The sequence below is a fragment of the Melospiza melodia genome, unplaced genomic scaffold (genome assembly GCF_035770615.1).
Source record: "Melospiza melodia melodia isolate bMelMel2 unplaced genomic scaffold, bMelMel2.pri scaffold_48, whole genome shotgun sequence".
Lineage (NCBI taxonomy): Eukaryota > Metazoa > Chordata > Aves > Passeriformes > Passerellidae > Melospiza > Melospiza melodia.
This window is the reverse complement of record NW_026948796.1, coordinates 49,463-63,303: the sequence shown is the minus strand read 5'-3', so window position 1 is coordinate 63,303 and position 13,841 is coordinate 49,463.

Below are 13,841 nucleotides of genomic sequence, written 5' to 3'. Positions count from 1 at the left end.
GCCTTGAACAGCTGCAGTGTGCCTGGAGCACAGGGCTTCCTGGTTTTAAAAGTCCTAGGCCTAAGACTAACAGTAACCCGAGGAAGGTAAATCAGCCGGGTATTAGGGTTCTTCCTAAGGAAAAAGCTGTGAAAGCTGCCATGTTTTGGCACTTCTGCGCTCCCTTTGGGATGCCTTTGGCAGCTGCAGTAAGCCTGGAACTCAGAGCTTCCTGGTTAAAAAAATCCTAGCCCTAGGCTGAACCCTAAACCTAACCCTAGGCAGATAATTCAGCCTAGGTATAGGGATGGTGCCAAGGAAAAAGCTGTGAAAGCAGCCATGTTGTGGCACTTTTCCACTCCATTTTGGATGCCTTTCACAGCTCCGCTGTGCCTGGAGGTCTGGGCTTCCTGATTTTCAAAATCCTAGCACTAGGCCTACCTAACCCCAACCCTTAGATGAGAAAGGCAAATCAGCCAGGAATTAGGGATGTCCCCAAGGAAAAAGATGAAGAGGCAGGCATGTTGTGGTAATTTTGTGCTCTTCTTGGGTAGTCCTTCGCAGCTGCTGTGTTCTTGGAACTCAGGGCTTTCTGGTTTATAAAACCCTAACCCTAGGCGTAACTCAAACCTCAACGCTAGGAAGGAAATTCAGCCTATGGTTCGGGATGGTCTCATGGAAATAGCAGTGGAGTCAGCCAAGTTGTGTCACTTTTGCGCTCCCCTTGGGGGGCCTTGAACAGCTGCAGTGTGCCTGGAGGTCTGGGCTTCCTGATTTTGAAAATCCTAGCACAAGGCCTACCTAACCCCAACCCTAAGACGAGAAAGGCAATTCAGCCAGGAATTAGGGATGTCCCCAAGGAAAAAGCTGGGGAGGCAGGCATGTTGTGGTACTTTTCTGCTCTTCTTGGGTAGTCCTTCGCAGCTGCTGTGTTCTTGGAACTCAGGGCTTTCTGGTTAAAAGAACCCTTACCCTAGGCCTAACTCAAACCTCAACGCTAGGCAGGAAAATCAGCCTATGGTTCGGGATGGTCTCATGGAAATAGCAGTGGAGGCAGCCAAGTTGTGTCACTTTTGCGCTCCCCTTGGGATGCCTTGAACAGCTGCAGTGTGCCTGGAGCACAGGGCTTCCTGGTTTTAAAAGTGCTAGGCCTAAGACTAACAGTAACCCTAGGAAGGTAAATCAGCAGGGTATTAGGGTTCTTCCTAAGGAAAAAGCTGTGAAAGCTGCCATGTTGTGTCACTTCTGCGCTCCCTTTGGGATGCCTCTGGCAGCTGCAGTAAGCCTGGAACTCAGGGCTTCCTGGTTAAAAAAATCCTAGCCCTAGGCAGAACTCTAACCCTAACCCTGGGAAGGTAAATCAGCCTAGATATAGGAATGGTGCCAAGGAAAAAGCTGTGAAAGCAGCCATGTTGTGGCACTTTTGCACTCCCTTTTGGATGCCTTTCACAGCTCCTGGGTGCCTGGAGGTCTGGGCTTCCTGATTTTCAAAATCCTAGCACTAGGCCTACCTAACCCCAACCCTAAGACGAGAAAGGCAAATCAGCCCGGAATTAGGGATGTCCGCAAGGAAAAAGCTGTGGAGGCAGGCATGTTGTGGTACTTTTGTGCTCTTCTTGGGTAGTCATTCGCAGCTGCTGTGTTCTTGGAACTCAAGGCTTTCTGGTTAAAAGGACACTAACGCTAGGCCTATCTCAAACCTCAACGCTAGGAAGGAAAATCAGCCTATGGTTCGGGATGGTCTCATGGAAATAGCAGTGGAGGCAGCCAAGTTGTGTCACTTTTGTGCTCCCCTTGGGGTGCGTTGAACAGCTGCAGTGTGCCTGGAGCACAGGGCTTCCAGGTATAAAAATCCTAGGCCTAGGCCTAAGCCTAACACTAACGCTGGGAAGGTAAATCAGCCTGGTGTTAGGCTTCTTGCCAAGGAAAAATCCGTGAAAGCAGCCACGTTGTGGCACTTTTGCACTCCCTTTTGGATGCCTTTCACAGCTCCAGTGTGCCTGGAGGTCTGGGCTTCCTGATTTTCAAAATCCTAGCACTAGGCCTACCTACCCCAACCCTAAGACGAGAATGGCAAATCAGACCGGAATTAGGGATGTCCCCAAGGAAAAAGCTGTGGACGCAGGCCTGTTGTGGTACTTTTGTGCTCTTCTTGGGTAGTCCTTCGCAGCTGCTGTGTTCTTGGAACTCAGGGCTTTCTGGTTAAAAGGACACTAACCCTAGGCCTAACTCAAACCTCAACACTAGGAAGGAAAATCAGCCCATGGTTGGGGATGGTCTCATGGAAATAGCAGTGGAGGCAGCCAAGTTGTGTCACTTTTGCGCTCCCCTTGGGGTGCCTTGAACAGCTGCAGTGTGCCTGGAGGTCTGGGCTTCCTGATTTTGAAAATCCTAGCACAAGGCCTACCTAACCCCAACCCTAAGACGAGAAAGGCAAATCAGCCCGCATTTAGGGATGTCCCCAAGGAAAAAGCTGGGGAGGCAGGCATGTTGTGGTACTTTTCTGCTCTTCTTGGGTAGTCCTTTGTAGCTGCTGTGTTCTTGGTTCTCAGGGCTTTCTGGTTAAAAGAACAGTAACCCTAGGCGTAACTCAAACCTCAACGCTAGGAAGGAAAATCAGCCTATGGTTTGGGATGGTCTCATGGAAATAGCAGTGGAGTCAGCCAAGTTGTGTCACTTTTGCGCTCCCCTTGGGGTGTGTTGAACAGCTGCAGTGTGCCTGGAGCACAGGGCTTCCAGGTTTCAAAAATCCTAGGCCTAGGCCTAAGCCTAACACTAACCCTGGGAAGGTAAATCAGCCTGGTGTTAGGCTTCTTGCCAAGGAAAAAGCCGTGAAAGCAGCCATGTTGTGGCACTTTTGCACTCCCTTTTGGATGCCTTTCACAGCTCCAGGGTGCCTGGAGGTCTGGGCTTCCTGATTTTCAAAATCCTAGCACTAGGCCTACCTAACCCCAACCCTAAGACGAGAAAGGCAAATCAGCCAGGAATTAGGGATGTCCGCAAGGAAAAAGCTGTGGAGGCAGGCATGTTGTGGTACTTTTGTGCTCTTCTTGGGTAGTCATTCGCAGCTGCTGTGTTCTTGGAACTCAAGGCTTTCTGGTTAAAAAGACACTAACCCTAGGCCTAACTCAAACCTCAACGCTAGGAAGGAAAATCAGCCTATGGTTCGGGATGGTCTCATGGAAATAGCAGTGGAGGCAGCCAAGTTGTGTCACTTTTGCGCTCCCCTTGGGATGCCTTGAACAGCTGCAGTGTGCCTGGAGCACAGGGCTTCCAGGTTTTAAAAGTCCTAGGCCTAAGACTAACAGTAACCCGAGGAAGGTAAATCAGCCGGGTATTAGGGTTCTTCCTAAGGAAAAAGCTGTGAAAGCTGCCATGTTTTGGCACTTCTGCGCTCCCTTTGGGATGCCTTTGGCAGATGCAGTAAGCCTGGAACTCAGGGCTTCCTGGTTAAAATAATCCTAGCCCTAGGCTGAACCCTAACCCTAACCCTGGGAAGGTAAATCAGCCTAGGTATAGGAATGGTGCCAAGGAAAAAGCTGTGAAAGCAGCCATGTTGTGGCACTTTTGCACTCCCTTTTGGATGCCTTTCACAGCTCCAGGGTGCTTGGAGGTCTGGGCTTCCTGATTTTCAAAATCCTAGCACTAGGCCTACCTAACCCCAACCCTAAGACGAGAAATGCAAATCAGCCCGGAATTAGGGATGTCCCCAAGGAAAAAGCTGTGGAGGCAGGCATGTTGTGGTACTTTTGTGCTCTTCTTGGGTAGTCATTCGCAGCTACTGTGTTCTTGGAACTCAGGGCTTTCTGGTTAAAAGGACACTAACCCTAGGCCTAACTCAAACCTCAACGCTAGGAAGGAAAATCAGCCTATGGTTCGGGATGGTCTCATGGAAAAAGCAGTGGAGGCAGCCAAGTTGTGTCACTTTTGAGGCTCTCCTGGGATGCCTTGAACAGCTGCAGTGTGCCTGGAGCACAGGGCTTCCTGGTTTTAAATGTGCTAGGCCTTAGACTAACAGTAACCCTAGGAAAATAAATCAGCCGGGTATTAGGGTTCTTCCTAAGGAAATAGCTGTGAAAGCTGCCATGTTGTGGCACTTCTGCGCTCCCTTTGGGATGCCTTTGGCAGCTGCAGTAAGCCTGGAACTCAGGGCTTCCTGGTTAAAAAAATCCTAGCCCTAGGCTGAACCCTAACCCTAACCCTAGGCAGATAAATCAGCCTAGGTATAGTGATGGTGCCAAGGAAAAAGCTGTGAAAGTAGCCATGTAGTGGCACTTTTGCACTCCCTTTTGGATGCTTTTCACAGCTCCAGTGTGCCTGGAGGTCTGGGCTTCCTGATTTTCAAAATCCTAGCACTAGGCCTACCTAACCCCAACCCTAAGACGAGAAAGGCAAATCAGCCAGGAATTAGGGATGTCCCCAAGGAAAAAGCTGGGGAGGCAGGCATGTTGTGGTACTTTTGTGCTCTTCTTGGGTAGTCCTTCGCAGCTGCTGTGTTCTTGGAACTCAGGGCTTTCTGGTTCAAAGAACCCTAACCCTAGGCGTATCTCAAACCTCAACGCTAGGAAGGAAAATCAGCCTATGGTTCGGGATGGTCTCATGGAAATAGCAGTGGAGGCAGCCAAGTTGTTTCACTTTTGTGCTCCCCTTGGCGTGCGTTGAACAGCTGCAGTGTGCCTGGAGCACAGGGCTTCCAGGTTTTAAAAATCCTAGGCCTAGGCCTAAGCCTAACACTTGTGTGACTCAGGATAAAGGTGCAGAGTGGCCGAGACCACCCTTGGGGGGCTCGGTTGTCCTGGAATGTTGCCAGAAGTGTCTGGTGGCTGGACTTTGATCCTACACAGGAGATGACACCTGTATGAGGACTGGGGGGATTTTACTTGGTGAATGGTGAAGGGATAAGTTAGTTAGACCATAAAACACAGGGTTTAGGATTTCTGTACAGGGGGGTCTAGAGAAGTAAGATGGAAGAATTGGGGCGTGTCCTGTCCTTCTTCTTCTTCTTCTTGGCCTCCATCTTCTGTGGTGATGGTGGCACTTTGGGATTGGTCTTTACTAGACGTGCACCGGTTAATAAGAGTAGAAGGTATTGGAGAAAAATTATAAATATTGTACACGTAACTTCGGGTATAAAGATAAGTGACCGCCCCAGGGGTTGCGGAGTGTGCCCATGGCTGACTTGCTGTGCGGACCTGTGTCGGGCTGAAAGAAAATCTTTTAGATAAACAATTAATAAACACCGAGACCGAAACAAGATCAGAAGTCTCTCCTCGTCCTTTGAAGCGCCGGACTGCCCAAGGCCACTCTGGCCCTCTCCAAGACTTTAAAACAGCCAAGAAACCGAGCAAGTGGCATCCCTGAGCTATCTCCGGTCATAAATCAGCCGGGAGAAACAGAACAGAAAACCAACAAGCATAAATCAGTCAGCAAGAGAAACATGAAAATCTACAAACACTAACCCTGGGAAGGTAAATCAGCCTGGTGTTAGGCTTCTTGCCAAGGAAAAAGCCGTGAAAGCAGCCATGTTGTGTCACTTCTGCGCTCCCTTTGGGATGCCTTTGGCAGCTGCAGTAAGCCTGGAACTCAGGGCTTCCTGGTTAAAAGAATCCTAGCCCTAGGCTGAACCCCAACCCTAAGACGAGAAAGGCAAATCAGCCAGGAATTTGGGATATCCCCAAGGAAAAAGCTGTGGAAGCAGACATGTTGTGGTACTTTTGTGTAGGGGCCTGACTAAATGTATGTATTGTAAATATATGTATGGCAGTGAAAGATCTTTGTATTGTATTAGTGACCCTGCCCTGATTCTAGTTATTGTAAATGGACTGCAGCTGTGATGTCCTTGATTGGGCAGCAGCTGTAGCCCATGGAGGTAACTGAGATAAAAGGGGGCGGGGTGGTCAGGGAGAGCTTTGGAGAGGAGCCCTGACTGAGAAGCAACAACACCACTGCTGTGAAGATCTGCTGTGACAAAACCACCCAGAAGGTATGAGGCTCTGGAAATATGATATGCAACAATATGAATACAACACTTTTGTGCTCTTCTTGGGTAGTCCTTGGCAGCTGCTGTGTACTTGGAACTCAGGGCTTTCTGGTTAAAAAAACCCTAACCCTAGGCGTATCTCAAACCTCAACGCTATGAAGGAAAATCAGCCCATGGTTCGGGATGGTCTCATGGAAATAGCAGTGGAGGCAGCCAAGTTGTGTCACTTTTGCGCTCCCCTTGGGATGCCTTGAACAGCTGCAGTGTGCCTGGAGCAAAGGGCTTCCTGGTTTTAAAAGTCCTAGGCCTAAGCCTAACAGTAACCCTAGGAAGGGAAATCAGCCGGGTATTAGGGTTCTTCCTAAGGAAAAAGCTGTGAAAGCAGCCATGTTGTGGCACTTCTGCGCTCCCTTTGGGATGCCTTTGGCAGCTGCAGTAAGCCTGGAACTCAGGGCTTCCTGGTTAAAAAAATCCTAGCCCTAGGCTGAACCCTAACCCTAGGCAGATAAATCAGCCTAGGTATAGGGATGGTGCCAAGGAAAAAGCTGTGAAAGCAGCCATGTTGTAGACCTTTTGCGCTCTCTTTTGGATGCCTTTCACTGCTCCAGTGTGCCTGGACGTCTGGGCTTCCTGATTTTCAAAATCCTAGCACTAGGCCTACCTAACCCCAACCCTAAGACAAGAAAGGCAAATCAGCCAGGATTTAGGGATGTCCCCAAGGAAAAAGCTGTGGAGACAGCCATGTTGTGGCACTTTTGTACTCACTTTTGGATGCATTTCACAGCTCCAGTGTGCCTGGAGGTCTGGGCTTCCGGATTTTAAAAATCCTAGCACCAGGCTGAACCCCAACCCTAAGACGAGAAAGGCAAATCAGCCAGGAATTTGGGATATCCCCAAGGAAAAAGCTGTGGAGGCAGGCATGTTGTGGTACTTTTGTGTAGGGACCTGACTAAATGTATGTATTGTAAATATATGTATGGCAGTGAAGGATCTTTGTATTGTATTAGTAACCCTGCCCTGATTCTAGTTATTGCAAATGGGCTGCAGCTGTGATGTCCTTGATTGGGCAGCAGCTGTAGCCCATGGAGGTAACTGAGATAAAAGGGGGCGGGGTGGTCAGGGAGAGCTTTGGAGAGGCGCCCTGACTGAGAAGCAACAACACCATGGCTGTGAAGATCTGCTGTGACAAAACCACCCAGAAGGTATGAGGCTCTGGAAATATGATATGCAACAATATGAATACAACACTTTTGTGCTCTTCTTGGGTAGTCCTTGGCAGCTGCTGTGTACTTGGAACTCAGGGCTTTCTGGTTAAAAAAACCCTAACCCTAGGCGTATCTCAAACCTCAATGCTATGAAGGAAAGTCAGCCTATGGTTCGGGATGGTCTCATGGAAATAGCAGCGGAGTCAGCCAAGTTGTGTCACTTTTGCACTCCCCTTGGGATGCCTTTCACAGCTGCAATGTGCTTGGAGCACAGGGCTTCCTGGTTTAAAAAATCCTAGCCCTATGCCTGAGCCTAGCACTTAGCCTAGGAAGGTAAATCAGCCTGGTGTTAGGCTTCTTCCGCGGGGAAAAAGCCGTGAAAGCAGCCATTTTGTGGCACTTTTGTACTCACTTTTGGATGCCTTTCACAGCTCTGGGGTGCCTGGAGGTCTGGGCTTCCTGATTTTAAAAATCCTATCCCTAGGCTGAACACTAACACAAAGACGAGAAAGGCAAATCAGCCCGGAATTAAGGATGTTCCCAAGGAAAAAGCTGGGGAGGCAGGCATGTTGTAGTATTTTTGCGCTCTTCTTGGGTAGTCCTTCGTAGCTGTTGTGTTCTTGGAACTCAGGGCTTTCTGGTTAAAAAACCCTAACCCTAGGCGTAACTCTAACCCTAACCCTAGGAAGAAAATCAGCCTATGGTTCGGGATGGTCTCATGGAAATATCAGCAGAGGCAGCCATGTTGTGTCACTTTTGCGCTCCCCTTGGGATGCCTTTGACAGCTGCAGTGTGCCTGGAGCACAGGGCTTCCTGCTTTTCAAAGTCCTAAGCCTAAGCCTAACAGTAAGCCTGGGAAGATTAATCAGCCGGGTATTAGGGTTCTTCCTAAGGAAAAAGCCGGGAAAGCAGCCATGTTTTGGCACTTCTGCGCTCCCTTTGGGATGTCTTTGGCAGCTGCAGTAAGCCTGGAACTCAGGGCTTCCTGGTTCAAAAAATCCTAGCCCTAGGCTGAACCCTAACCCTAACCCTAGGCAGATAAATCAGCCTTGGTATAGGGATGGTGCCAAGGAAAAAGCTGTGAAAGCTGCCGTGTTGTTGCACTTTTGTACTCCCCTTGGGATGCCTTTCGCAGCTGCCGTGTGCCTGCAGCTCAGAGCTTGCTGGTTTAAAAAGCTCTACACCTAGGCGTAACCCTGACCCTAACCCTAACACTGGTCATTTAAATCAGCCTGGGTTTAGGAATTATCCCAAGGAAAAAGCTGTGGAGACAGCCATGTTGTGGCACTTTTCCGCTCCCCTTGGGATGCCTTTCACAGCTGCAGTGTGCTTGGAGCACAGGGCTTCCTGGTTTAAAAAATCCTAGCCCTAGGCCTAAGCCTAGCAACTTAGCCGAGGAAGGTAAATCAGCCTGGCCTTATGCTTCTTCCCAAGGAAAAGGCCGTGAAAGCAGCCATGTTGTGGCACTTTTGCACTCCCTTTTGGATGCCTTTCACAGCTCCAGTGTGCCTGGAGGTCTGGGCTTCCTGATTTTAAAAATCCTAGCCCTAGGCTGAACCGCAACACAAAGACGAGGAAGGCAAATCAGCCCGGAATTAAGGATGTTCCCAAGGAAAAAGCTGTGGAGGCAGGTATGTTGTGGTACTTTTGTGCACTTCTTGGGTAGTCATTCGCAGCTGCTGTGTTCTTGGAACTCAGGGCTTTCTGGTTAATAAAACCCTAACCCTAGGCCTAGCTCTAACCCTAACCCTAGGAAGAAAATCAGCCTATGGTTCGGGATGGTCTCATGGAAATAGCAGCAGAGGCAGCCAAGTTGTGTCACTTTTGCACTCCCCTTGGGATGCCTTGAACAGCTGCAGTGTGCCTGGAGCACAGGGCTTCCTGGTTTTCAAAGTCCTAAGCCTAACAATAAGCCTAGGAAGGTAAATCAGCCGGGTTTTAGGGTTCTTCCTAAGGAAAAAGCCGTGAAAGCAGCCATGTTGTGGCTCTTATGCGCTCCCTTTGGGATGCCTTTGGCAGCTGCAGTAAGCCTGGAACTCAGGGCTTCCTGGTTAAAAGAATCCTAGCCCTAGGCTGAACCCCAACCCTAAGACGAGAAAGGCAAATCAGCCAGGAATTTGGGATATCCCCAAGGAAAAAGCTGTGGAAGCAGACATGTTGTGGTACTTTTGTGTAGGGGCCTGACTAAATGTATGTATTGTAAATATATGTATGGCAGTGAAAGATCTTTGTATTGTATTAGTGACCCTGCCCTGATTCTAGTTATTGTAAATGGACTGCAGCTGTGATGTCCTTGATTGGGCAGCAGCTGTAGCCCATGGAGGTAACTGAGATAAAAGGGGGCGGGGTGGTCAGGGAGAGCTTTGGAGAGGAGCCCTGACTGAGAAGCAACAACACCACTGCTGTGAAGATCTGCTGTGACAAAACCACCCAGAAGGTATGAGGCTCTGGAAATATGATATGCAACAATATGAATACAACACTTTTGTGCTCTTCTTGGGTAGTCCTTGGCAGCTGCTGTGTACTTGGAACTCAGGGCTTTCTGGTTAAAAAAACCCTAACCCTAGGCGTATCTCAAACCTCAACGCTATGAAGGAAAATCAGCCCATGGTTCGGGATGGTCTCATGGAAATAGCAGTGGAGGCAGCCAAGTTGTGTCACTTTTGCGCTCCCCTTGGGATGCCTTGAACAGCTGCAGTGTGCCTGGAGCACAGGGCTTCCTGGTTTTAAAAGTCCTAGGCCTAAGCCTAACAGTAACCCTAGGAAGGGAAATCAGCCGGGTATTAGGGTTCTTCCTAAGGAAAAAGCTGTGAAAGCAGCCATGTTGTGGCACTTCTGCGCTCCCTTTGGGATGCCTTTGGCAGCTGCAGTAAGCCTGGAACTCAGGGCTTCCTGGTTAAAAAAATCCTAGCCCTAGGCTGAACCCTAACCCTAGGCAGATAAATCAGCCGAGGTATAGGGATGGTGCCAAGGAAAAAGCTGTGAAAGCAGCCATGTTGTAGACCTTTTGCGCTCTCTTTTGGATGCCTTTCACTGCTCCAGTGTGCCTGGACGTCTGGGCTTCCTGATTTTCAATATCCTAGCACAAGGCCTACCTAACCCCAACCCTAAGACAAGAAAGGCAAATCAGCCAGGATTTAGGGATGTCCCCAAGGAAAAAGCTGTGGAGACAGCCATGTTGTGGCACTTTTGTACTCACTTTTGGATGCATTTCACAGCTCCAGTGTGCCTGGAGGTCTGGGCTTCCGGATTTTAAAAATCCTAGCACCAGGCTGAACCCCAACCCTAAGACGAGAAAGGCAAATCAGCCAGGAATTTGGGATATCCCCAAGGAAAAAGCTGTGGAGGCAGGCATGTTGTGGTACTTTTGTGTAGGGACCTGACTAAATGTATGTATTGTAAATATATGTATGGCAGTGAAGGATCTTTGTATTGTATTAGTAACCCTGCCCTGATTCTAGTTATTGCAAATGGGCTGCAGCTGTGATGTCCTTGATTGGGCAGCAGCTGTAGCCCATGGAGGTAACTGAGATAAAAGGGGGCGGGGTGGTCAGGGAGAGCTTTGGAGAGGCGCCCTGACTGAGAAGCAACAACACCATGGCTGTGAAGATCTGCTGTGACAAAACCACCCAGAAGGTATGAGGCTCTGGAAATATGATATGCAACAATATGAATACAACACTTTTGTGCTCTTCTTGGGTAGTCCTTGGCAGCTGCTGTGTACTTGGAACTCAGGGCTTTCTGGTTAAAAAAACCCTAACCCTAGGCGTATCTCAAACCTCAATGCTATGAAGGAAAGTCAGCCTATGGTTCGGGATGGTCTCATGGAAATAGCAGCGGAGTCAGCCAAGTTGTGTCACTTTTGCACTCCCCTTGGGATGCCTTTCACAGCTGCAATGTGCTTGGAGCACAGGGCTTCCTGGTTTAAAAAATCCTAGCCCTATGCCTGAGCCTAGCACTTAGCCTAGGAAGGTAAATCAGCCTGGTGTTAGGCTTCTTCCGCGGGGAAAAAGCCGTGAAAGCAGCCATTTTGTGGCACTTTTGTACTCACTTTTGGATGCCTTTCACAGCTCTGGGGTGCCTGGAGGTCTGGGCTTCCTGATTTTAAAAATCCTATCCCTAGGCTGAACACTAACACAAAGACGAGAAAGGCAAATCAGCCCGGAATTAAGGATGTTCCCAAGGAAAAAGCTGTGGAGGCAGGCATGTTGTGGTATTTTTGCGCTCTTCTTGGGTAGTCCTTCGTAGCTGCTGTGTTCTTGGAACTCAGGGCTTTCTGGTTAAAAAACCCTAACCCTAGGCCTAACTCTAACCCTAACCCTAGGAAGAAAATCAGCCTATGGTTCGGGATGGTCTCATGGAAATATCAGCAGAGGCAGCCATGTTGTGTCACTTTTGCGCTCCCCTTGGGATGCCTTTGACAGCTGCAGTGTGCCTGGAGCACAGGGCTTCCTGCTTTTCAAAGTCCTAAGCCTAAGCCTAACAGTAAGCCTGGGAAGATTAATCAGCCGGGTATTAGGGTTCTTCCTAAGGAAAAAGCCGGGAAAGCAGCCATGTTTTGGCACTTCTGCGCTCCCTTTGGGATGTCTTTGGCAGCTGCAGTAAGCCTGGAACTCAGGGCTTCCTGGTTCAAAAAATCCTAGCCCTAGGCTGAACCCTAACCCTAACCCTAGGCAGATAAATCAGCCTTGGTATAGGGATGGTGCCAAGGAAAAAGCTGTGAAAGCTGCCGTGTTGTTGCACTTTTGTACTCCCCTTGGGATGCCTTTCGCAGCTGCCGTGTGCCTGCAGCTCAGAGCTTGCTGGTTTAAAAAGCTCTACACCTAGGCGTAACCCTGACCCTAACCCTAACACTGGTCATTTAAATCAGCCTGGGTTTAGGAATTATCCCAAGGAAAAAGCTGTGGAGACAGCCATGTTGTGGCACTTTTCCGCTCCCCTTGGGATGCCTTTCACAGCTGCAGTGTGCTTGGAGCACAGGGCTTCCTGGTTTAAAAAATCCTAGCCCTAGGCCTAAGCCTAGCAACTTAGCCGAGGAAGGTAAATCAGCCTGGCCTTATGCTTCTTCCCAAGGAAAAGGCCGTGAAAGCAGCCATGTTGTGGCACTTTTGCACTCCCTTTTGGATGCCTTTCACAGCTCCAGTGTGCCTGGAGGTCTGGGCTTCCTGATTTTAAAAATCCTAGCCCTAGGCTGAACCGCAACACAAAGACGAGGAAGGCAAATCAGCCCGGAATTAAGGATGTTCCCAAGGAAAAAGCTGTGGAGGCAGGTATGTTGTGGTACTTTTGTGCACTTCTTGGGTAGTCATTCGCAGCTGCTGTGTTCTTGGAACTCAGGGCTTTCTGGTTAATAAAACCCTAACCCTAGGCCTAGCTCTAACCCTAACCCTAGGAAGAAAATCAGCCTATGGTTCGGGATGGTCTCATGGAAATAGCAGCAGAGGCAGCCAAGTTGTGTCACTTTTGCACTCCCCTTGGGATGCCTTGAACAGCTGCAGTGTGCCTGGAGCACAGGGCTTCCTGGTTTTCAAAGTCCTAAGCCTAACAATAAGCCTAGGAAGGTAAATCAGCCGGGTTTTAGGGTTCTTCCTAAGGAAAAAGCCGTGAAAGCAGCCATGTTGTAGCACTTCTGCGCTCCCTTTGGGATGCCTTTGGCAGATGCAGTATGCCTGGAACTCAGGGCTTCCTGGTTCAAAAAATCCTAGCCCTAGGCTGAACCCCAACCCTAACCCTAGGCAGACAAATCAGCCCAGGTATAGGGATGGTGCCAAGGAAAAAGCTGTGAAAGCTGCCGTGTTGTTGCACTTTTGTACTCCCCTTGGGATGACTTTCACAGCTGCAGTGTGCTTGGAGCACAGGGCTTCCTGGTTTAAAAAATCCTAGCCCTAGGCTGAACCCTAACCCTAACCCTAGGCAGATAAATGAGCCTTGGTATAGGGATGGTGACAAGGAAAAAGCCGTGAAAGCTGCCATATTGTTGCACTTTTTTACTCCCCTTGGGATGCCTTTCGCAACTGCCGTGTGCCTGCAGCTCAGAGCTTGCTGGTTTAAAAAGCTCTACACCTAGGCGTAACCCTGACCCTAACCCTAACACTGGTCATTTAAATCAGCCTGGGTTTAGGAATTATCCCAAGGAAAAAGCTGTGGAGACAGCCATGTTGTGGCACTTTTCCGCTCCCCTTGGGATGCCTTTCACAGCTGCAGTGTGCTTGGAGCACAGGGCTTCCTGGTTTAAAAAATCCTAGCCCTAGGCCTAAGCCTAGCAACTTAGCCGAGGAAGGTAAATCAGCCTGGCCTTATGCTTCTTCCCAAGGAAAAGGCCGTGAAAGCAGCCATGTTGTGGCACTTTTGCACTCCCTTTTGGATGCCTTTCACAGCTCCAGTGTGCCTGGAGGTCTGGGCTTCCTGATTTTAAAAATCCTAGCCCTAGGCTGAACCGCAACACAAAGACGAGGAAGGCAAATCAGCCCGGAATTAAGGATGTTCCCAAGGAAAAAGCTGTGGACGCAGGTATGTTGTGGTACTTTTGTGCACTTCTTGGGTAGTCATTCGCAGCTGCTGTGTTCTTGGAACTCAGGGCTTTCTGGTTAATAAAACCCTAACCCTAGGCCTAGCTCTAACCCTAACCCTAGGAAGAAAATCAGCCTATGGTTCGGGATGGTCTCATGGAAATAGCA